The 22,961-nt window shown below is 38.4% G+C and overlaps 1 pseudogene; it reads right to left on the bottom strand.

Annotated features, from left to right (window-relative positions):
- Positions 1-11,581: 11,581 nt before the first annotated feature.
- LOC144233509 (IQ calmodulin-binding motif-containing protein 1 pseudogene) overlaps positions 11,582-22,961 on the bottom strand; it is a 148,847-nt pseudogene continuing 137,467 nt past the window's right edge.

Raw genomic sequence — 22,961 nt, 5'->3', positions numbered from 1 at the left:
ATGCTCTGATGGCCACAGGAAGAAAGAGTTTCAAGGAAGGAAGAGTGATCAACTATGTTAAATACAACTATTGGAAAGATTAGAATAAGGACTGAGAATTGACTATTGGAATTAGCAACATGGAAGTCTTTGGTCATTTCGATAGGAACAGACTCAGGAGAGTGGGAAGGTCAAGAGCTTTAAGACAGACCAGGAAATTAAATGGAGCTAATGATATAGACCAGGTCTCAGCAAACTGTGGTCTAAGTTTGGCCTGAGTCTGTCTTTGTAAATTAAGTCTTATTGGAACACAGTCACCCAATTCACTTATGTGTCTCTGACAATTTTTGCATCACAGTGGCAGAGTTAACAGAGCCCATTGGCCTGCAAAGCCTAAAATACTTACTCTCTGGGATTAAAAAAAAAAAAATGTTTGCTAACCTTTGCTATAGACAATAATTTTGAGTTTTATTTCAAAATGGGGCAGAAATTAGGCTGTATTAGGGAAATAAAGTGGAGTCACGGGAAGAATTCACCCTGAAGAGAAAGACTATAATGTACTGAACTACATCTTCAGCTACAACTCTAAGAGAAACACAGCACTGAGTTTTAAATGTCTGTTTCTTACAACCTACACCACAGAAGTACAAACAATTTTAAGAGAATATTATGAAAAACTATATGCCAACAGGTTGGATAACCTAGAAGAAATAGATAAATTTCTAGAAACATATAACCTACCAAAACTGAAGGAGGAAGAAATAGAAAATTTGAATAGACTAATTACTAGAAAGGAGATTAAATCAGTAATAAAAAAAAATAAACTGCCAACAAACAAAAGTCCAGGACCAAATGGCGTCACAAGCAGATTCTACCAAACAATTAAACAATAGTTAATGCCTATTCTTCTCAAGCTATTCCAAAAATTAGAAGAGGAAGGAAAACTTCCAAATTTATTCTATGAGGCCAGCATTACATTGATACCAAAACCAGATAAAGACACAACAACAAAAAACAGAGAACTATAAGTCAATATCTTTAAGTTTATTTATTTTTGAGGGAGGGAGGGAGGAGAGAGAGAAAGAGAAAGCATGCATGCAAGCAGGGGAGGGGCAGAGAGAAAAGGAGAGAGAGAATCCGAAGCAGACTTCATGCTATCAGTGCAGAGTCCAACACCGGGCACCATCCCATGAACCACAAGATCATGAACTAAGCCTAAAATCAAGATTGGATGCCCAACCAACTGAGCCGCTCAGGTGCCACACAGTCAATATCCTTGATGAACATAGATGTAAAAATTCTCAACAAAATACTAGCAAACAGACTCCAACAAAACATTTTTAAAAAATCATTTACCATGATCAAGTGAGATTTATTGCCAGTATGCAAGTGTGGTTCAATATTCACAAATCAGTCAACATGATATATCACATCAATAAAAGAATAAAAACCATATCATTTCAATCAATGCAGAAAAAGCATTTGATGAAGTACAACATCCATTTATGATAAAAAACCTGAACAAAGTAGGTTTAGAGGGAACCTACCTTGATATAATAACGACCGTTTATGAAAACCCTAAAGCAAATATCATGCTCAATGGGGAAAAACAGCCCTTTCTCCCAAAGATCATGAATAGGACAAGGATGTGCACTCCTACCACTTCTATTCACCATAGTACTGGAAGTCCTAGCCACATAAATTAGACAATAAAAATAAGTAAAAGCCATCCAAATTAATAAGAAGTAAAACTTTCACTATTTGCAGATGACCTGATATTATATATAGAAAACCCTAAAGACTCCACCAAAAATCTACTAAAATTGAATAACGAATTTAGCAAGTCACAGAATACAAAATCAATATCCACTGAATTTCTATACACTAATAAAGAAGAAACAAAAATGGGAGACTGGGTTAGCTCAGTCAGTTAAGTGTCTGATTTCAGCCCAGGTCATGATCTCATGGTTTGTGGGTTCAAGCCCCACATTGGGCTCTGTGGTGACAGCTCAGAGCCTGGAGACTGCTTTGGATTCTGTGTCTCCCTCTCTCTCTGCCACACTCATACTCTGTCTCTCTCTCAAAAATAAAACATTGAAAATGATTTTTAATTAAAAACAAAAAGAAATTAAGAAAACAATTACATTTACAATTGCACCAAAAATAAGATACCTAAGAATAAAACTAACCAAAGGTGTGAAAGACCTGTACTCTGAAAACTATAAAAATTTGATGAAAGAAGTTGAAGATAACACAAAGAAATGGAAAGACATTTCATGCTCATCTATTAGAAGAATAAATATTGTTAAAATGTGTGTTACTCAAAGCAATCTACATATTTAATACTATTTTTATCAAAATACCAAGAGCATTTTTTTTCACAGAAGTTGGACAGAAAAATCCTAAAGTTTTTATGGAATCACTATTCTGAATTGACAAAGCAAGTTTTAAACAGAAAAGCAAAGCTGAAGATATCACAATTCCAGACTTCAAGTTATATTACAAAGGTGTAGTAATCAAAAGAGTATAGTATTGGCTGAAAAATAGATACCTGTGTTAATAGAATAGAATAAAAACCCCAGAAATAAACTCACAATTACATGGCTAATTAATCTTCAACAAAGCAAGAAAGAATACCCAGTAGAAAAAGGACAGTCTCTTCAACAAATGGTGTTGGGAAAACTGGACAGCTACATGCAAAAGAATGGAGCTGGACCACTTTCTTATACTAGACACGAAAATAAATTCAAAATGGATTAAAGACCAAAATGTGAACCCTGAAACTATAAAAATCCTTGAAGAGAGCACAGACAGTAGTGTCTCTGATATCAGTTGTAGCAACACTTTTCCAGATATGTCTCCTGAAGCAAGGGAAATAAAAGCAAAATTAACTATTAGGACTATATCAAAGTAAAAAGCTTCTGCACAGTGAAGAAAATAATCAACAAAACTAAAAGACAGTGTACTGAATGGGAGAAGATATTTGCAAATGATATATCCCATAAGGATATTACCCATAAGGATTTAGTATCTAAAGGAATTAGTATCTAAAATACATTAAAAAACTTATATAAACTAACACCCCCAAAACAAATAATCCAATTTAAAAATCGGCAGAAGATATTAACAGTTATCCAAAGAAGACATCAGATGGCTAATAGACCCATGAAAAGATGCTTGCCATCACTCATCATCATGGAAATGCAAATCAAACCTACAATATGATATTACCTCACACTTGTCAGCATGGTTAATATCATAAACACAAAAAAACAAGTGTTGGTGAGGATGTGGAGAAAGGGGAACAGTTGGTAGGAGTGCAAACTGGTACAGCCACTCTGGCAAACAGTATGGAGAGTCTTTAAAAAGTTAAAAATAGAACTACCCTACCATCCAGTAATCATGCTATTGGGTATTTACTCCCAAAGTACAAAAGCACTAATTCAAAGGATACTTGCACTCCTATGTTTATAGCAGCATTATTTACAATAGCTAAATTATAGAAGCAGCCCAAGTTTCCATCAATAGATGAATGGACAAAGAAGAGATGGCATATATGTGTGTGTGTGTGTGTGTGTGTGTGTGTGTATAAGGGAATATTACATATTACATTATATAATAGATGAATATAAAAGATATCTATATATTATAATAGGTGAATATAATATATCCATAGATGAATGAATAGATGAATATAACAGATGAATGGACAAAGAAGAGGTTATACATATATATATGTATATGTATATATAATGGAATATTATTCAATCATAGAAAAGAATGAAATCTTGCTATTTGCAATGACATGGATGGAGCTAAAGCTAAGTGAAACAAGTCAATCAGAAAGACAAATGCTATATGTTCATTCATATGTGGAATTTAAGAAACAAAACAAACAAGGAATGAAAAAGAGAGACAAGCCAAGTAAAAACAGATTCTTAACTACTGAGAAAAAACTGATGGTTACCAGAGCGGAAAAGAGTGGGGGATGGGTTAAATAGATGAAGGGGATGAACACTGGGTGATGTATGGAAGTATAGAGTCACTATATTATACACCTGAAACTAATATTACACTTCATGTTAACTAACTGGAATTAAAATAAATGAAATGAAATAATATGAAACAAAAGGAAATTGAAAAGGCCGTTTCTTATAACAGCCCACCATATTGGTCAAAGGCAACACTTCAAAATACTGTTTGTAGAAATATTTTAGGGGTGACAGTGTGCTGCAATTCAGGGATCTGGCTTCACAATGCCCTAGTTTAATGGAGGGGTAGCATTTATGTATCGGGGAAGGAATGTCCTCTATACATTCAGGTCATCCTCCATTGATTTTTCTTTTTCCTGATAAAACTTTAAAGGATCGGGGCGCCTGGGTGGCTCAGTTGGTTAAGTGTCTGACTTCAACTCAGGTCATGATCACACAGTTTGTGGGTTTGAGCTCTGCGTCAGGCTCTGTGCTGATGGCTAGCTCAGAGCCTGGAGCCTGCATGAGATTCTGTATCTCCCTCTCTCTCTGACCCTCCCCTGCTCATGCTGTCTGTCTGTCTATCTGTCTCTCTCTCTCTCAGAAGTAAATAAAACATTAAAAAAATTTTTAACGGATGGACAGTTGTTTTGCTTACTCAGCAAGTACCAGGAGTGTGGTTAGTGTGTGTTGCAAATTTGGAATTTAGCCATATCAACTGAACTGGGTAGCACTGGGGTCCATTTAAAAGAAGAACATGATATGGTCCCTAGTCTTAAGCAGTTTACCATCTGGGGAAAGAGATAAAACAGGCAGATGCATTTGCAACAGTACAGGGGGCATGTGATACTAACAGAAGTAGCTAAGGTTTCTTAAGGAACAAGATTGAATTGTTGCTCTGTCCCACCCATAGCAGTCCACATTCCAACAGATAACATCTTTCCAGGTGCTCCTGTTGGAAGCCGTGACCATTCATTTCACAGTCCGTATGTAATTCATCAGGGAAGGCAGTTAACTTCATTTTCAGTTACATCCCAAGTCCAACCATTTCCTCCCACCTCTGTGGCTCTCCTCCTCTTTCTTACCTTCCCTCTCCTTCCCCCCATCCCAAGCTCCAGTCTGAGCCTTCATCCCCTCTCACGGGAGATACAGTAATAGCAGCAGGTCTCCCTGACTTTACTTTTCTCCCTTACAATCTATTCTTAACAGAGAACCAGAGTGATTCCTTTAAAATAGAAGTCATATCGTGCCACTCCTTCTCTCAAAATCCTGCAGATGTCACTCAGAGTGAAAGCTCAAACTCAGAGCAGCCTTCAAGGCTCCAAGTGATCAGAACCTCTTACTGGTTTGCCTTCATCTCCTACCACTCTCCCCTGGCTCCTTCTTAGCATGCTGGACCCTTGCCATTGGGCTTTAACTTGAGCTTGGAGTGCCCTCTCCCTGGTTCTCCATTCAGTTCACTCTTCCACCTCCTTTGAGTCTTTGCCCCAATTCTGAGGCTTCTTGATTCCTACTCAGTAATGTAACTTTCCCTCCTTCCAGCTCAATCCTCCCTTTACCTCACACTCACAGTTGGCTCAATAAATAATTGTTTAATAAATAAATGAGTTCTGACACTGCGGCAGGTAATGCATTAACTACACAAATCACGGATTTGAACCTTCACAAAACTTCATGAAAATCCTCATTTTTTTTTACNGTAGTTCTCTTTTTTTGCTGGAAAATCCTCATTTATTGATGAGAAAACAGAAGCATATTGGGGTTCAGCAACTTGCCCAACATTACACAGCTAACATGTGGCAGAGCTGGGATTTGAGTCCAGTGAAATGGGGTGAGAGACTTATCGAAGAGAGACTCCACTCTCAAAAGGGGACACCTGCAAATAACTCCAAGAACCTTGCCAGGAGGACCCTCATCCTTGTGAGTCACTTGAACAGGAGGGAAGCTGAGCCTGAGTCTGTTGGGATATAAACTCCTCAACTGTACTTTGCTGCTTGCATTTAACATTCATTGCTGAAGGAATAGTTAATAGCCTCGTTGTACTTTGTTTCAATTAATCATGGAATACAAGGCAGATAGAGAAGTGCAGACCAGCTTTTAGAGGCTTCTTAGCCTTTGGTTTGACAGAGCATGTTTTTTACACTTCCCATTACAAGTAGGTAATCTTTTCCAACTGTAAAGCAAGATGCTGACATGCAATGCCACACTGCTCCACCTGAATTCTTTGTCAGCATCTACAGATGCCATTACAAAGGGGACATTAGATTACACAGTTACCCCACAGGAAGATGATGAAAAAGCAAGCAAGGAGTGGGTTCACTGTAAAGATTCCAGGACATTTGATTAATCTAAGGGACATTAAACCTCCACCAGAATAAACTAAAGAAATATGCATTGCTTCTGCAGAGGCAGGCTGTGATTTCATATGAAAATAATAAAAAGAAGGAAAAAAACCCTCATGGTGAGTGCATTCTATTTCTGTCAAGTATTTTTATGACTCAACATGTAGTCAGTCAGCTAAGAGTTAGACGTCTGGTTGAGCTGGAACTTCCAAACTTAATAATGCATGGCATAGTGTCATTTACTGGAGATACGAGGTTTGTTGTGTTTTCTGAGTTTTTACCCTTCAGAATAGTTCCCTAGAAGTTTTCCTGTCTGCAAACCACAAAAGAACACCTGAAAGGAAGTAGAATTGCAGAAATGTGGCAGATATTTTGCTTTTTTTCCCCCCTACCTAGACATCAGCTCTGTTTCTGTTAGTGGAAATGGCCTAATAAACAAATTGGCTTTGTATACGATAATTATTAAAAGAAATTAGCTCTTCCTCACTAAATAAACAGTGAGAGATAGAAAAATATGAATTTTCAGAGGCATCAAATCATTAGCCTTCCCAGCCTGTCTTGTAGCCCCAGGAGAATAATCACTGTCTCCAATAATGATAACCACTAACATTTGTTTGCGTAGTTACTGTGTGTTAGGTACTGTCCAAAGTGGTCTACACACATTATCTAATCTTGCAACAACCCCACAAGGTGGGCATATCAGTCACCTGTTTTCACAATAATGCTGCCTGACAAGCAACAACAAAATCTCAGTGCATTCAACAATAAGTATCTTTTGCCCAGGTATCTGGGGTCAGCTGGGTGGAAGGGGATGTCTATAATGGTAGTCAGATGGCTCTGCTGATGGTGACTGGCTCACTCACATGCCAGCCTGTCAAGGCTGGCCTCAGCTGGGACTACCAGGGAGATTCAGCTTGACTCCAATATGCCTCTCTTTTTCCAGCAGAATGGTTTGAGTATATTCCCAGGTGTTGGTAGGGGGTCAAGAAAGCAAGCAGAAAGACACACACAGAGGTCAGAACTGGCTCACTGTCCCTTCCACCTCCTTTTATTAGCCAAAGATCATCAAAAGGCTGAGCCCAGATTCAGAGTGGGAAGGTACTGCAAGGTTACCTGGCAAAGAGTGTGGACACCAGGAGGGTGAGAAATGGGATACATCAGAGCAATCTATCACAGAAGGGGCTGTTGTCATTTTACTCATTTTATAAATGAGAATACAGAAACAGATGATAAGTACTATACCTAATGTCACTTAGCTAGTTAGCAGTAGAAGCAGAAAATAAATGTTGCGGTCTGACTTCATGGCCCATGGCTGTTAACCATTATGCACACTGCTTTACTCCTATGTTCATCTTTAGCCTGAGCTCTTCTCAAGTTAATCAGTGCCCTCCTGTGGACAGATCCAATAGCCTTGGTTAATTGTCAGCATCTCTACCCACTCTAACACTATTGCAAGCTGCATCCTTGAGGCTCTTGTTCCCTTTGATTCTGCAGGTCCTGTGCCGTTTCTCTTTCCGCCACTCCTCTGCCCAGCCCTCTCCACTCACCACCCAGTACACTCGCTTCTCTTGCTTGGCATCTCCCTTCCCAAACCCACCCACTCTCATAGTTTCCATTACTACCTCTCTGTAGGTAACTCTCCTTCAACTCACATCTCTGGCTCTAAGAAAGCTCACTATAATTTCCAGTTACCTTACTTAGTGGTTTGTCCCTCACAAATAACAACCCAGGAGAATCAGGCTCTTCTCACTAACATCTGATCATTTCCTGTCACCTAGCAACCATTCCAGAGCTTAAAATTGCATCATAAGAAACTTCTTACAAAAATATTACCACTGGAAAGTGTATTATACCTGAGGTCTTTTATCCTACCTTTTGCTCTGTTCCCATGGCATTTAAAACATGAAATTTCCCCTAGGTGTCTGTTTTTTACCTACAAAAGTAGCAATTTCACAAGTTTCAGCTTAATAGCATTTGTTACATTGTATTGTAATTATTTGTGTACTTGTGTTTCCCCATGAGGCTCAAAGCTCTTCGATTGAGGAAATCATACTTTCTTCTGCTCTAGATAGAGTCGCCTAGTACATGACCCCATATAGGGATTGGAATAAGTAGATACTCAGTAACTATGAATGAAAAAATAAAAGAAACTCTCTGCAGTCAGGTCCCAAAGTCTGGAGACAGAGTGCTGGGAAAAGAAGAGGCAGACAAGGGCATCAGAACGGAAGTGGAATCAAAGTCAATGTTTGCAACGTGACTATTCCTGCCTTGCATCACTCGCAAGCACCACACATTTTTTAAATAACACTTAAGAGGGGCACCTGGGTGGCTTAGTCGGTTAAGCGTCCGACTTTCGCTTAGGTCATGATCTCGCGGTTCGTGGGTTCGAGCCCCGCGTCGGGCTCTGTGCTGACTGCCAGCTCAGAGCCTGGAGCCTATTTCAGAGTCTGTGACTCCCTCTCTCTCTGACCCTCCCCTGCTCACGCTGTCCCTCCCTCTCTCTCTCTCCCTCTCTCTCTCTCTCTCCCTCCCTCCTAGAAATAAAATTTAAAGAAAAGTAAAAAGAAAATAAATAAATAACACTTAAGATTCTTCCAAGTGGCAAATGCACTGCATTCTTACTATAAAATAATGTAGAAAGTTCAGTATGTGTAAAGAGTAAAATCCAAGCCACTCATAATCCTGCCACCTCTTTGAAACTAGCCATTGACATCAATAATAGTGAATTTCCTTTAAAGTTTCACCCACAATATTTCTTTTATATAATTGAAATCATGCTATATACACAAACATTTACTTTTGATCTAAATCTTAATATTATTACATTAGCACTTTCTAATGTTCATGGAGATATTTCTTAATATCACATTATTCTTATTATTATTTTAAGTTTATTTTGAGAGAGAGAGAGAGTAAGGGGGAGGGAGGGGCAGAGAAAGATTGAGAGAGAATCCCAGCCAGGGTTTGCTCTGTCAGCACTGAAAGTCACAAACCGTGAGATCATGACCTGAGCTGAAATCTAGAGTCAGCCACTTAACTGACTGAGCCACCCAGGTAGGTGCCTCTAAATTTCACTTTTTTTAATGATGAAGTTTTTTTACATGTAAAGATTTCTCTGTATTTGGGTTATTTCCTTAAGATATATTCCCAGAGGTAATACCCAAAACGTCATTTTAACTGGACCAAAGAGGACAAATAGTTTTCAGGTACTTCATACACATTTATACAGTGTTTGACAAAAAATTAGTACCATGGTACACTTCCCCATTTCTAAAATGTGAGTGCCTGCCTCACCACATGAAAATCAATATTGAATACTATTATTTTAACATTCTTTTATAACTTGATTGGCAAAATTCTAACCTACTATTTTCATTCTTCTGCATGTTGCTGTCCAGTTCTCCCAGCACCATCTGTTAAAAAGGCTGTCTTTTTTCCATTGGATACTCTTTCCTGCTTTGTCAAAGATTAGTTGGCTGTACACTTATGGGTCCAAATCTGAGTTCTCTATTCTATTCCATTGGTCTATGTGTCTGTTTTTGTGCCAATACCATACTATCTTGATGATGACAGCTTTGTAGTAGAGGCTAAAGTCTGGGATGGTGATGCCTCCCGTTTTGGTTTTCTTCTTCAATATTACTTTGGCTATTCAGGGTCTTTTGTGGTTCCATACAAATTTTAGGATAGTTCTAGTTTTGAGAAGAATGCTGGTGCAATTTTGATTGGGATTGCATTGAATGTGTAGATTGCTTTGGGTAGTGATGACATTTTAACGATATTTACTCTTCTGATCCATGAGCATGGAATGTTTCTCCATTTCTTTGTGTCTTCTTCAATTTCCTTCATAAGTTTTCTATAGTTGTCATCATACAGATCTCTTGTATCTTTGGTTAGGTTTATTCCTAGGTATTTTATGTTTTTTTGTGCAATTGTGAATGGGATCAGTTTCCTGATTTCTCTTTCTGTTGCTTCATTGTTGGTGTATACAAATGCAACCGATTTCTGTACATTGATTTTGTACCATGCAATTTTGCTGAATTCATGGATCAGCTCTAGTAGGCTTCTGGTGGACTGTCGGGTTTTCTATGTAGAGTATCATTTTCTCACACCATACACAAAAATAAATTCAAAATGGATAAAGGGTCTGAACGTGAGACAGGAAACCATCAAAACCNGAGGGAGGTAAACCATGAGAGACTCTTGAATGCTGAGAACAAACAGGGCAGGTGGGGAGAGGGAAAAGGGGGGATGGGCATGGAGGAGGGCACTTGTGGGGATGAGCACTGGGTGTTATATGGAAACCAACTTGACAATAAACTAAAAAATATAAAGTTAGGAAATGACAAAAAAAAATTTTAACCTATTTTAAGTTTGCCTTTATTGCAAATTTATTTTCACACATTTATTATGTATTTTTAATTTCTTGAGAAAATGGTTGGTTCATAATCTTTAATCCCTTGAAATGAAGTATTTTCTAATCAGCTGATTTTTAAGACTATTGAGGGTTTTTTTTGCCTGTTACATATTTGAATGCATTTTATTTTTATAAAATAACACCTAAGTTTAGTTAAAAACATCTGGGTACTAAAAGCTTTATCACAAAAGGCCTCCTCAGGCTCTAGCCTCAGGTGTCAGAGGTAACCACTTTCAATTTTTTAGGTGTTTCTTCTGTACTTACTTCTGTTTTTAAAAATATTATTCTTACCAGGCCATTTTTTGACTTCTGAGTTTTAGACAGGATCTGCTGTGGACGACAAGAATTTCATTTTCCTTTATATATAAATCACTTTTCCCTCTGCCATCCTCTTAATGTAATTAAAGTACAGTTTTTTGTTAAATTACAAATCATTATTTCTTTTTTAAAAAATTTTAATGCTTAATTATTTTGAGACAGAGAGACACACACAGAACACAAGTGGGGGAAGGCTAAGGGGGAGGAGCTAAGAAAGAGGGAGGCACAGAATCCATTTTTTTTTTTGAGAATTGTTGAAAATATTTATTTAGAAAACATCTCTAGTAGGAGAACAGCAAAAACAAAAGAACTACCACATTTCATCTAAGCCAACAGAATGCCAGGCTGAGGTGAGTTCCACAATAAAAGCCCTACTAATTTGTGTGTGGCCTGGTATGTTGATGTGGAAAAGGAAAAAGAGAACTGAGATAGAGGTAGAAGGTAACTCTTTTCTTACTGCCTGAAAATCTTACCTGGAGAAGAACCTGGAAAACCATGAGTTAGGATAGCTCTAGTCTACTGGCATGCCAGAGGCAGAACCAATATAATCTCCTGAAATAAGTGTCATTTCTTTGGGTAGCTCCCTAAGGGGGTTTGGTTCCACCAATGAGTAAAGTTCCTAGTTCTACACTAAGCTCATCCTTTGGGACATCAATCTCATCTCCAGCTTCTTCCCCAAGCTTCTTCCACCAGGGTGCTTGTGTATGTTTCAGAGTGGTGAGATGGGCCTGCTTGGCCTTGGCTGCCACAGGCCTGGATCTACTTAGTAAGTAAGCTCAGGTTCCTTCTCTTCTGCTTCCTTCAGACTTGGTGCCTTCATCAACTGTTCAATGTTGGTGCTGATCTGAGCCATCAGAGCCTCCCTGTGCTGCTGGGCTCTCTCTTCTAGGGTTCTGCCCATAAGGTAATGTTGCAGTTGTTCTTGAGCTTGGGAATGGAGCTCTTTGCCTAGTCACATCTGACATCTGAGAGCTCGGATGTCTTCGAAGAAGATAGTCATCCACTTGTTGCTTCAGTTCAACTCTGCATACATCAGTGAGATCTTGGAGTCCTTGCCAAGAAGCAAATGGTTTCTTTTTCTTACGACACTGCTAGAAATTTAAGAGTTGCTCTTTGAAGTATGACAGTTGCTTTATACTCCGTGAGAGATGGCCTCTGTTGGCGAAAATTTTTCCTTTCGCTGTACCCTCTCCAATGTTTCTGGGTAATCAATGCTGATTTCTCTTCTGTTTCCCAATTATATTTCTCCACCTGACCTGGATGAACTATATCGAGCATACTCAGCCGTAATTCTAGGGATAGTCTCATGGCTCTCTGTCTTTGAAGGAGCAACTGTAATCTGCGATCCTCTTCTTCGTTCTGCCTACGTAGCTGTAGGCGGCTGGATTCACCCCGCACACCCAGTCCACGCCCTCAGAGACCTTCGCACGCTTCTACAAGGCCGGAGACTCCGCTTGCCTCCTCCGCAGTCACGCAGCTCTGCAGTCCGTGACCCCTCCCCCATGTATTGGTCCCGCCCGCGGTGCAATCCATGACCCCTCCTCCTGACATCCTGGTCCCGCCCCTTGAGGCAGGGAAGCAGCTCCCGGAGGACCTGACTCAGCCTTCGGAAGGCAGGACCCCACCCTCTGAGCACCTCAAACTGCCCTCAGAGTCCCTGGCTTCACTCTCAGAGGTTCAGGCTCTGTCCCCAGGGACTCAGGCTCCAAAACCAGAGAGTCTGCCCCGACTACCAGATACCCGCCCCCCATCTCTGATTTGTAAAGTCAGGTCCCGGAAGTCGAGCCTGCCTGTAGAATACTCAGTAACACTCTCAACATTCTCAATCAGCTTCAGAGGTGTTGCTAGAATTTCAGATTACATTCCTGGGATGCTACATTCTGTTCTTAGAATTCTAGATTGTTCTCTCAGAGTTCTACATTCCATTCCTGAGCCTCTACACAGAGCCTGGAGATCTGGCCCTGAGGCTCCGGCCCTCCGTGTGGTCCCCTTGTTGCCAGAGGTCCTGTTTTAACTGGCGGATGGGGTAGTCTGCTCTCCAGGGCTGGTCAGCACCCACATGGCCCAAGTAAAGAGAGCGGGGTCCTCTTCTCCGTCCGCCCATGTAGCTTTCCTGACCTCAGTCTTGGTCTCCAGGGCTGGGAGAGGGGAAGCCCTAGGACAGTCAAGAGGAGACCCACTTCCAAGTAAACTAGAAGTGGGTGTCTCTGTGCTGCTGCCTGTGAGATCTGGGCCACACCTGGATCCTCAAATAAATAAAAATTTGAGTGGCAAAAAAAAAAAAAAAGGCTCTGTGCTGAGAGCCTGAAAATGTGGCTCAAACTCAAGATCATGACCTGAGCTGAAGTCAGATGCTTAACCAACTGAGCCACCCAGGTGTCCCAGAAATCAGTATTTCTAAATGCAGTGTGGAATCCCATACGGGATTCTGGAACAACAACAACAACAAAACATCAGTGGAAAAAGTAGTAAAATGCAAAAGAGTTTAACACAGTAGTGATGAAATTCATGGTTATATAAAGTATTAACATGGGGGAAGCAGGGTGAAAGGTGCACAGGAACTCTCTGTACTATATTTGAAACTTTTCTGTAAATCTAAAATTATTCCAAAATACAGTGTTTATTAAATTAAAACAACAATGAGATAGCACAACACACCTCTTAGAATGGGCAAAATATGGAACATTGGCAACAGTAAATGCTGGCGAGGATGTGGAACAACCACAAGTCTCATTCAATGCTGGTGGGAATGCAAAATGCCACAGTTTGGCTAAAGGAGTTGTCCACACAAAAACCTGCACACAGATGTTGATAGGGTTTTTACTTATAATTGCCCAAACTTGAAAAGCAGCCAAGATGTCCTTCAGTATATGAATGGATAAGTAAACAGTGGTACTTCCTGATGAAGTATTATCCAGCACTAAAAAAGAAATGAGATATGAAGACATGGAAGAAACTTAAATGCATGTTAGTGGATGGAAGAAGCCAACCTGGAAAGGCTACATACTGTATGATTCCAACTATATGACGTTCTGAAAAGGCAAAACTATGGAGTTAAAAGGTCAGTAGTTGTCAGAAGTGGGGTTGTGAAGGGGGGAAATGAATAGGTAGAGCACAGAGAATTTTTAGGGCAGTGAAAATACTCTGTACATTATAATGATGGATGTATGACATTATACTTTTGTCTAAATTCCTAGAACATACGACACTAAGGGTGAATTTTAAGGTAAACTTTGGACTTTGTGTGATAATAATGTGTCGGCATAGGTTCATCCTTGTTAAAAAAAAATACTATACTGGTGAGTGATGTTGATAACAGGGAGGCTATGCATATGTACAAGTGTGGGATATACAAGAAACCTTTTATCTTCCTCTTGATTTTGTTGTGAACCTAAAATTTCTCTTAAAAATAGTCTTTAAAATAAAATTTCAAAAGCAAGTTAGTGTTTACATTATTATATACATATATTTGCTGTTGAGCCAAGTAGTATGCCATTATTATGTTTTCCTTGGAATACAACATTTAACATTTTTTCTAGAGTTAATACTTGTCTCATTTTAAATTTATTTATGTAACTATTTTTCAAATCATCTGTTTTCCAAGTTATCCAATAGGTATGCTTAACAAATATGGTAAATGTCTGTCAATATAATTATGTAAATATTTAAGTATATCTGATAATCTATCAGTTAAATATGTTTTCCTTTGTTATCTCCCTCCCTAAGTCCTTGATTCTACTGCTTTTAATCTAGTTTGGTGGATCTAGGACTTTCCTTTTTCTCTTCCCTGTGTTGAATTTCCTGTATCTTCGACTCCTGTTTTACTTATCCTTGGTTTATTCCTTAATTTTTCTAAAACACATCTTCTGATATTTCTCTGAGAAGGAGTAGATAAAGGACACATATACGAGTTATGTCTAATAACATCCTTATTCTACCCTTACATTTGTTTATAATTTGAAGGGTATAAAGTAATACTTGGAACTAATTTTTCCTCAGGATTTGGAAGGCATTATTCCATAGTCTTTTAGCTTCAAGTGTAACTATTAAACAGTCTAATACATTCTGATTGCACATTTTTTAGGGACCTATTTGTCTTCTCTTCAAGAGTCTTTCTAGAGTCTTCTCTTTATCCCTGAAGTAATAAAATTTTACCATGATTTAGGGTTTCTTTTTCATTCTTCTGGGTATTTTGATGAGACCTCTTGACCTAGAAACATATCATTTGGTTCTGGAAATTTCTCTAATAATTTTCTCTGCTTTTTATTTTCTCTGATTTCTCTGGAATTCCTATCAAGTGAATCTCCCAAATTGATCCTTTTTCTTTTCACTCCTTTTTTATATCTTTTGGGGTTTGTTGTTGCTTCTCAGTTTCTGAAACATTTTCTTAGTTTTATCTTCACACTCTTCTATTGCTTTTTACAAATGTGGATATCTCTGTTTTTTGTTTTGGTTGTTTGTTTTTCCATTCTGAAACTCTTTTAAAAAAATGGTGAACTTAAGTTGTCATTTCTTATTTAATACTTATTCTGTATTAAAAAATGTAATTAAGAGAGACCTATTCCAAATGACTTTTAAATACAATAATTTGACTATACAACTCTAGTGGGTTATAGTCCAAAGACAAAATGACTACGAAATATGTTTAAACTGTTTTCATTAATAATATTGTCTGTAGAAATTGATATTTTTATTCTAAGACCATAGTATATGCATTGTGGGGTAAAGCAAATGAGTAATCATGTGAAATTCTAATTCTGTCATCCTCAGTACTATTGAAATCAGGATGATCAGCATTGGATAAAGGACAAGATAGAAAATATTTAGTAAAAGCTCTGTCCTGAGTTTGAACTGAAAGTATCATTTTAAATTCATCCTGTATTTTATTTTATTTTTTTTCCCTAGCCCTGTCTACTGTAAAGGTCCAGAAATAATGACCAGTCCAGTAGCAATAAGTATCCCTAGCAGCCAGATTGTAGTCTTATAATATCATTTCCCATTAAAAGCAACCAGGGTTACTTAGAGAAATGGCTCAGTCCTGGCTGGAATAAATAGTCATACAGACAGCAGGGAAAATTATGAGTGACTAATGGTATCATGTCAAAAGGACTCAAGAGTCTACTTTAAAAGGCTCTTATAGCCAAAGATAGGACAAATTGAGCCTCAGAAGGAAAGTAACTGCAACATATTAAAACATATCAAATACTTTTAAAATCACGTGCTCAGAAGCATAAAAAAATCTCATTAGTCAACATTGGAGAATAGTGGGGAATCAACTTATTATTTTGAAAAGTGGTAAATAAAAAAACAGCACCAACTAATTGATGGGAGAAGTTTCTCTTCATAGAAATGCTTTACCTAATAAACATAAAATAATAGAATTACAATATAGCAATAGTATAAAATTTGTGAATTTAGGTGTTGAACATCAGTGACCACTCACATTCAAAAAAGACACAACCAAACAATGTTTCTTCTGATAAAAGAACTCAGTGCCACCTATGAAATAGACTTGCCATAAAAACAAATCTAAATCTGATCAGCCTTAAATCCAACTCTCAATTTAAAGGAAATATACAGGACAAAGAAGCACATTAAATTTAATATGACCAATTGTCCCTGGTTTAAATGCTGAAAAGTCCCATGTCCCAGAAGAGCCCTCAACCTCAGGCAGAGAGGACTATCTCTCTGATAGTCACTATCAAGAAAAGCCATCTGCAAAATCCAGAATATGGGAAGCTCCACCAGTGGGCTAGGGTGCAATGACCTTGACTTTAATCCATTCCTTCTGTGTTCAACCCCAACCTTCACTTCTGGTAGTTGTGTCTGGGCTTTCCTAGAGCCCGTGAAATACACAGCCTGCTTCTCTGGGCTGTCCTCCTCCTGAGGCATTCACATTTTGTGGCCACACTTTGATCTACTTTTTCTTTTTAATTTTTAAAATTGTGGTGAAATATACATATTGTCTACCATTTTAATTATCTTTAAGTGTACTGTTCTGTGGCATTAAGAATATTAAGAATATTTGCATTGTTGTGCAACCATCCCCATCATCCATAATCCATATCTAGAACTTTTTCACATCATTCCAATCTGAAACTCTGTACCCTTTAAACAATAACTCCCTTTGCTCTGCTATCCTCTCTCCTGCTACCCTCTCCCCTGACAACCACCTTTCACTTTCTGTCTCTAACTTTTACTACTCTAGGTCCCTTGTATAAGTAGAATCATACAGTATTTGTCTTTTTGTGACTATCATAAACACATCATTATTTCACTTAACTATGTGTCTTTAAGTTTCATTAACATGGTACCATGTATCAGAATTTCCTTCCTTTTAAAAGCAGACTGGTGTTTCACTGCATGTGTATCCCTCACGTTGTTTATCCATTCATCTGTTGATAGACATTTGATTTATTTTTACCTTCTGGCTTTTGTGAGTAATGTTGTAATGAAGACAGTGTGCAAATATCTGCTTGGGTTCCTGCTTTCAATTCTTTTGGGTATGTGTCCAAAACTGGGATTGCTGGAGTCTTTTTTTCTAATTTTGCATATCTCTTGAGTGAAAATTAGACCTCAGTATTGCTTTGTTTTTTCCCCCAAATTCTTTAACTTTTATTAGTTTTTCATTATTTCAAATTTACAGTTTTACCCATTCTTAAGTGTAGAGATCTTTGACATTACATATATTCGCATTGTTGTGCATTTGTCTACTTTTTGTCTTTTAAAGTTTTGTTGAAATTATATGGTGTCCTCTCCTGTTTTCTTTGTCTTCCCGGCTTTATGAAACCTATACATGTGCTTCTAAAGTACTACTTAAAAGTGGGTTTCCAAGAAGAGGAAGGATAAATGCGTGTAGTTAAGCCGCTATGGTTAATCATGTCTCTCTGTTATATATTCTGAATATGTGCTCTTTAGTTGTGGTTTGTCTTTTAATTTTATGTGTAATGGTATATGAAAATTATAAATCTGATGTAATTGCTTTTTCTTTTTCCTCTTTTTTTCCATATCAGATATTATGTTACTTATGTTCTCTATTTAGGGATGGTAATAAAATTCATTTCTCTTTTATTTTTGTTTTTTTTATGCATTAATATTAGACTGTTTTAAAATCTGAAGTTTACTCTGAAGTTCAGTGGATGACAAGAACCTGAAGTTCTTTTTTCCAATTGATATAATCAACTGTCCCATTGTATGAATCTTTGTTTGTTTTCCTAACTACTACCTGTGTGATCTTAACCAAATCATATAACCTCTCTGAGTCAGAGTCTCCTCATAACAGTTCATACTTCACAAGACTGCTGTAGTGATTTAGTGAGTTAATATTGTCTCTCTCTTTGCACAGTGACTAGAAACAATTTATCAGTGAATGTCAACACAGCATTATATTTTCATTTCTGCCTCAACTGTCATTAACTGTACATGTAATAAGATGTTAAAGTGAGATTTTCCCCTTTTTTAGAGGTTTAATTTACCTCATAAGCCTGGGGAAAATAGGTATTAATTAACCCCTCATTCAGAATCCAGTTCCTCAAATAGCTCTGCAGTAGGAAGACACAAAACTAATTCTGCCATCATTAGTGCCTATCACCTCCAGGGTATCTAAGGACAAACCAAGGGTTCACCAAGAGGTAGAGGGGGAGTCAGGGTGCTAGGTTATCCCCCACCCACAGAGAAGAAGATGAGAGCTCCTCAGAAAGTCCAAGATAAGAGGTTGGCTAAGTGTTGTGACAGCACAGAGAAGGAGAGAGACTCCTGACTTCCACTGGGAAAGAGATTGTGTTTCCTGTGGTCATGGGGACTCTGAGTTTTCCTGGAAGCCAGCAGCTGACAGGAGAATCACAAGTGGCCTATGGAGGAGGCATTGTGCATAGAAGGGAGCTGTAATTAGAGGGGTCCGGCTGGGGGATCTGCAACCCTGGAGGAGCCAAATGCAGAGTCAGTGGGGAAGATGGGCAGAACATCAAGATAGAGCAGAACAGTGAAGGACCTTCACAGCCCCTTTCTCTATGGTCAGTGTCAGAATCTGATTCAGACAGAGCTTAGAAAGAAGGGAAGTTTTAGATTGAAGATCGAACTTTTCAAAATTTGGCATTAAAGTTTTAGACCTTTGAATATATAGAAAAATTCTATAATTTTCCTGATATTTCATCCAGTGTCACAGAAGGAAGATCATAGAGACCCAGTTAGTAGGAGCAACAAGAAAAACACACACTAGCTTTCTGTTTACACCCTACTTAGTACTATTGAGTTACACATAATAGTATTATTGTTTATTTGTGGATTTTCATTTATATCCTATTGTCTATCTACATTCATGTGCCAGGAGAAGACTGTGATAGCCATTGTAACTTCAAGCAAATTTTTAAATATTTGGTGTACAAAAAATTAGTTTCCATTTGGAGCACATCTACTATGCATGGAATATTATCTTTAACCCTCACAGCAAGCATGCAAAGGTTACTGTGTTCCTTATTTTAAGGCTGAAGTTTAAGGAATTGACTGTAGCTCCCAAAACCATCATGTGGCTCTCAGATTCCAAACCTTCACTCTTGACATTGGAGGCAAGCCTCTAAGTCTTCTTTGTGTCAAAAACTTCATAGGTATTCTTGCCTATTCATTTTCTCCTAAGAACCTAGGGTAATTTTGCCAATGTATTTTTGTTGAAGTGATAGTATACCTGATAAATTACACCCTTTTCCCAGGTTCTGCCAGAGGAGACAAATCTTCTAAGAGACACTTTACTTTTGTTACATAATTGTCACTCCATACAGGCATATCTTCAAACTACTGTTGAAAATGCTTTGTGTATTTTCATATCTGAGCGTCTTCATCATTCCTTTCTATCTGGGTCATTTTCTTGTATCACTGGCCCTCCAAAGTGTCCAGTGTTTTGTCCCAACTTTCTGCACTGCTCATATTATTTTTCCCACATTAACTATTAGAAATTAATGGCTCCCTTTTCTCTCCCACTTTTACTTCTTCAAATCACCCTTCTTTATTTTTTTATTTTATAGTTTATTGTCAAGTTGGTTTCCATATAACACCCAGTGATCATTCCAAAAAGTGCCCTGCTCTATGCCCATCACCTCCACCCCCATCAACCCTCAGTTTGTTCTCAGTATTCAAGAGTCTCTCATGGTTTGCCTTCCTCCCTCTCCCCAACTATTTTCCCCTTCTCCTCCCCCATGGTCCTCCGTTAAGTTTCTCCTATTCCACATTGAGTGAAAATATATGGCATCTGTCCTTCTCTGCCTGACTTATTTCTCTCAGCATAACACCCTGAAATTCCATCCATGTTGCTACAAATGGCCAGATTTCATTCTTTCCTCTTGCCATGTAATATTCCATNACTGGATTATTTGTTTTTTGGGTGTGGAGTTTGGTGAGTTCCTTATAGATTTTGGATACTAGACCTTTATCTGATCTGTCCTTTGCAACTATTTGCCAATCTCAGTTGCCTATTAGTTTTGCGGGTTGTTTCCTTTGCTGTGCAGAAGCTTTTAATCTTGGTGAGGTCCCAAATAGTTCATTTTTGCTCTTGATTCCCTTGCCTTTGGGGATGTGTCAAGTAAGAAATTACTGTGGTTAAGGTCAAGGAAGTTGTTTTCTGCTTTCTCCTCTAGGGTTTTGATGGTTTCCTGTCTCACATTTGGCTCCTTCATCCATTTTGAATTTGTTNATGGTTTGAAAGAGGCTGTCTTTTTTCCACTGGATACTCTTTCCTGCTTTGTCAAAGATTAATTGGCCTTATATTTGTGGGTCTAATTCTGGGTTCTCTATTCTATTCCATTGGCCTAGGTGTCTGTTTTTGTGCCAATACCATACTATCTTGATGATGACAGCTTTGTAGTAGAGGCTAAAGTCTGGGATGGTGATGCCTCCCGTTTTGGTTTTCTTCAATATTACTTTGGCTATTCGGGGTCTTTTGTGGTTCCATACAAATTTTAGGATAGTTTGTTCTAGTTTTGAGAAGAATGCTGGTGCAATTTTGATTGGGATTGCACTGAATGTGTAGATTGCTTTGGGTAGTATTGACATTTTAATGATATTTATTCTTCTGATCCATGAACATGGAATGTTTCTCCATTTCTTTGTGTCTTCTTCAATTTCCTTCATAAGCTTTCTACAGTTTTCATCATATGTATCTTTTACATCTTTGGTTAGGTTTATTCCTAGGTATTTTATGGTTTTTTGTACAATTTTGAATGTCACCCTTTTGTTTAAAGTCCAATTCAAGTTTCAAATGCTCCACAATTAGCCAAGTTAGTGGCAGCCATCTTTTGGTCTGAATTTATTATATACTGCTTTATAATGTTAGGAACCTTGATGTGATTTTATGTTTGTCATTAACAGCTGGGCCCTATCTCAAGGGTTACTGAGAGTTCTCAGTTGTCAGGGGAACATAAGCCTGTCCTATGGGGTGGGGGTGGAGAAGTTGGGATAGACAGGCCAACCTGTGTAACAGGCATGACCAAGTAGCTAGCTGCCCAAATGAACAACTTAAAAGACGCTGCCAACCTGAGTCTGATTCGAGCCAGCACCTATCTCCAGGGGTCCTTGACTCACGGTTGGAGGTACTTTGGCATTCAGAAAATAAATATTACATGCCTATTCTATTGGTGAGAGAAAGAAAAGTAAAAGAATCAGAAGCCCATGATCATAGTCATGGACTTTTACCTCAAGGTGGTCTTTTTGAGTTAATGGAGAGAAATAGGGGATAGTCTAGGGCAGAGGTTCTCAAATGAGGGTGATTTTGTCACTGAGGAACATTTGGCAATGTCTGGAGGAGATGCTTTTGATTGCTATAACTGGGAGGGGAGAAGGTAGGTTCTAATGGCATCTAGGGAATAGAGGCCAGGATCTTGCTGAAGTATCCTACGATACACAGGACAGCCGCCCACAAAAAACAAGTATGCTGTTCTAAATGTTGATAGTGTCAAAGGGGAAAGGGGCAAAGGATATCCAGTCTCTCACTGACTGTACCTTGTCAGGGGGTTTCAGGGCTGAGATCCACTAATAATATAAACAGGAACAAACAAACAAAACAAAAGCCTAAGAAATAGGGTAGAGGGCCAACTGGACACATAATCGACAAGCGATTGTAGAAAGGAAGGTTGTGTAATACCAATTTAATCTCATGCAGCTGTCACTCAGGATAGTCTGGCCATAGCAATAATTCCCAAAGCACTCTCAGGGAAAAGAGGATCTAATATGTCTATCATAGACTTGGAGTGAAGCTATGGGTGGTGGTAAATATTGGTAGAGTGAGGTGGGGTCAATAGGACTGATAATGGCATTTCAGTTTTCTACAAAATTTAAGGACAGGGACCAGTTCTTATGCATGTTTATATTACGCATAATGCTAACACAATGTACTGTAGTTATTCAATTAGTGCTTATTAATTGATTAACTGATTGATGATTTTCTTAATTGATCATGCCATTCACATCTATCTATGCTCAGCACCACCAGGACAACTTGGATATATTCCAGTGTACTGAGGAATTAAATCTCCCACTGAGGACCCTGACAATCATATCACCACAAGACTTGGATTCAGCTCTGCATTTAAATAGAAATAAAACAAGCACACTTCAACCCCCTGGGTAGAAAGTAGTATAATCTGCTTACTTACTGCTAAGCCCCCATGAGAGAGGAAAGTAATAGGCAGTAACTTCAGTGATGAATTATAGAACAGCTTCATTTAGCTCACCCCATCTAGGTAAGGCATCCTGCTGGCCTCCAGAGAAATTAATGCACCTTAATTTTAATTAGTGGATGATTTCAGATCAGCTATTTTACATACCTAGCTGTTGCTACTTTTTTCCTAGGTTATCTCTTCCCCTCAATCTGCCTGAATCTAGCTCAGTAACACACTTTGATCCTCGTTCTGGAGGCTGAATACTGAAGCCAAATATTCTAGAAGCTAAATA

Source organism: Crocuta crocuta, unplaced genomic scaffold (genome assembly GCF_008692635.1).
Source record: "Crocuta crocuta isolate KB4526 unplaced genomic scaffold, BGI_CrCroc_1.0 scaffold113, whole genome shotgun sequence".
Taxonomy (NCBI): Eukaryota; Metazoa; Chordata; class Mammalia; order Carnivora; family Hyaenidae; genus Crocuta; species Crocuta crocuta.
The sequence above is the reverse complement of the archived record's forward strand: the minus strand, read 5'-3'. Positions and strand labels throughout refer to the sequence as shown.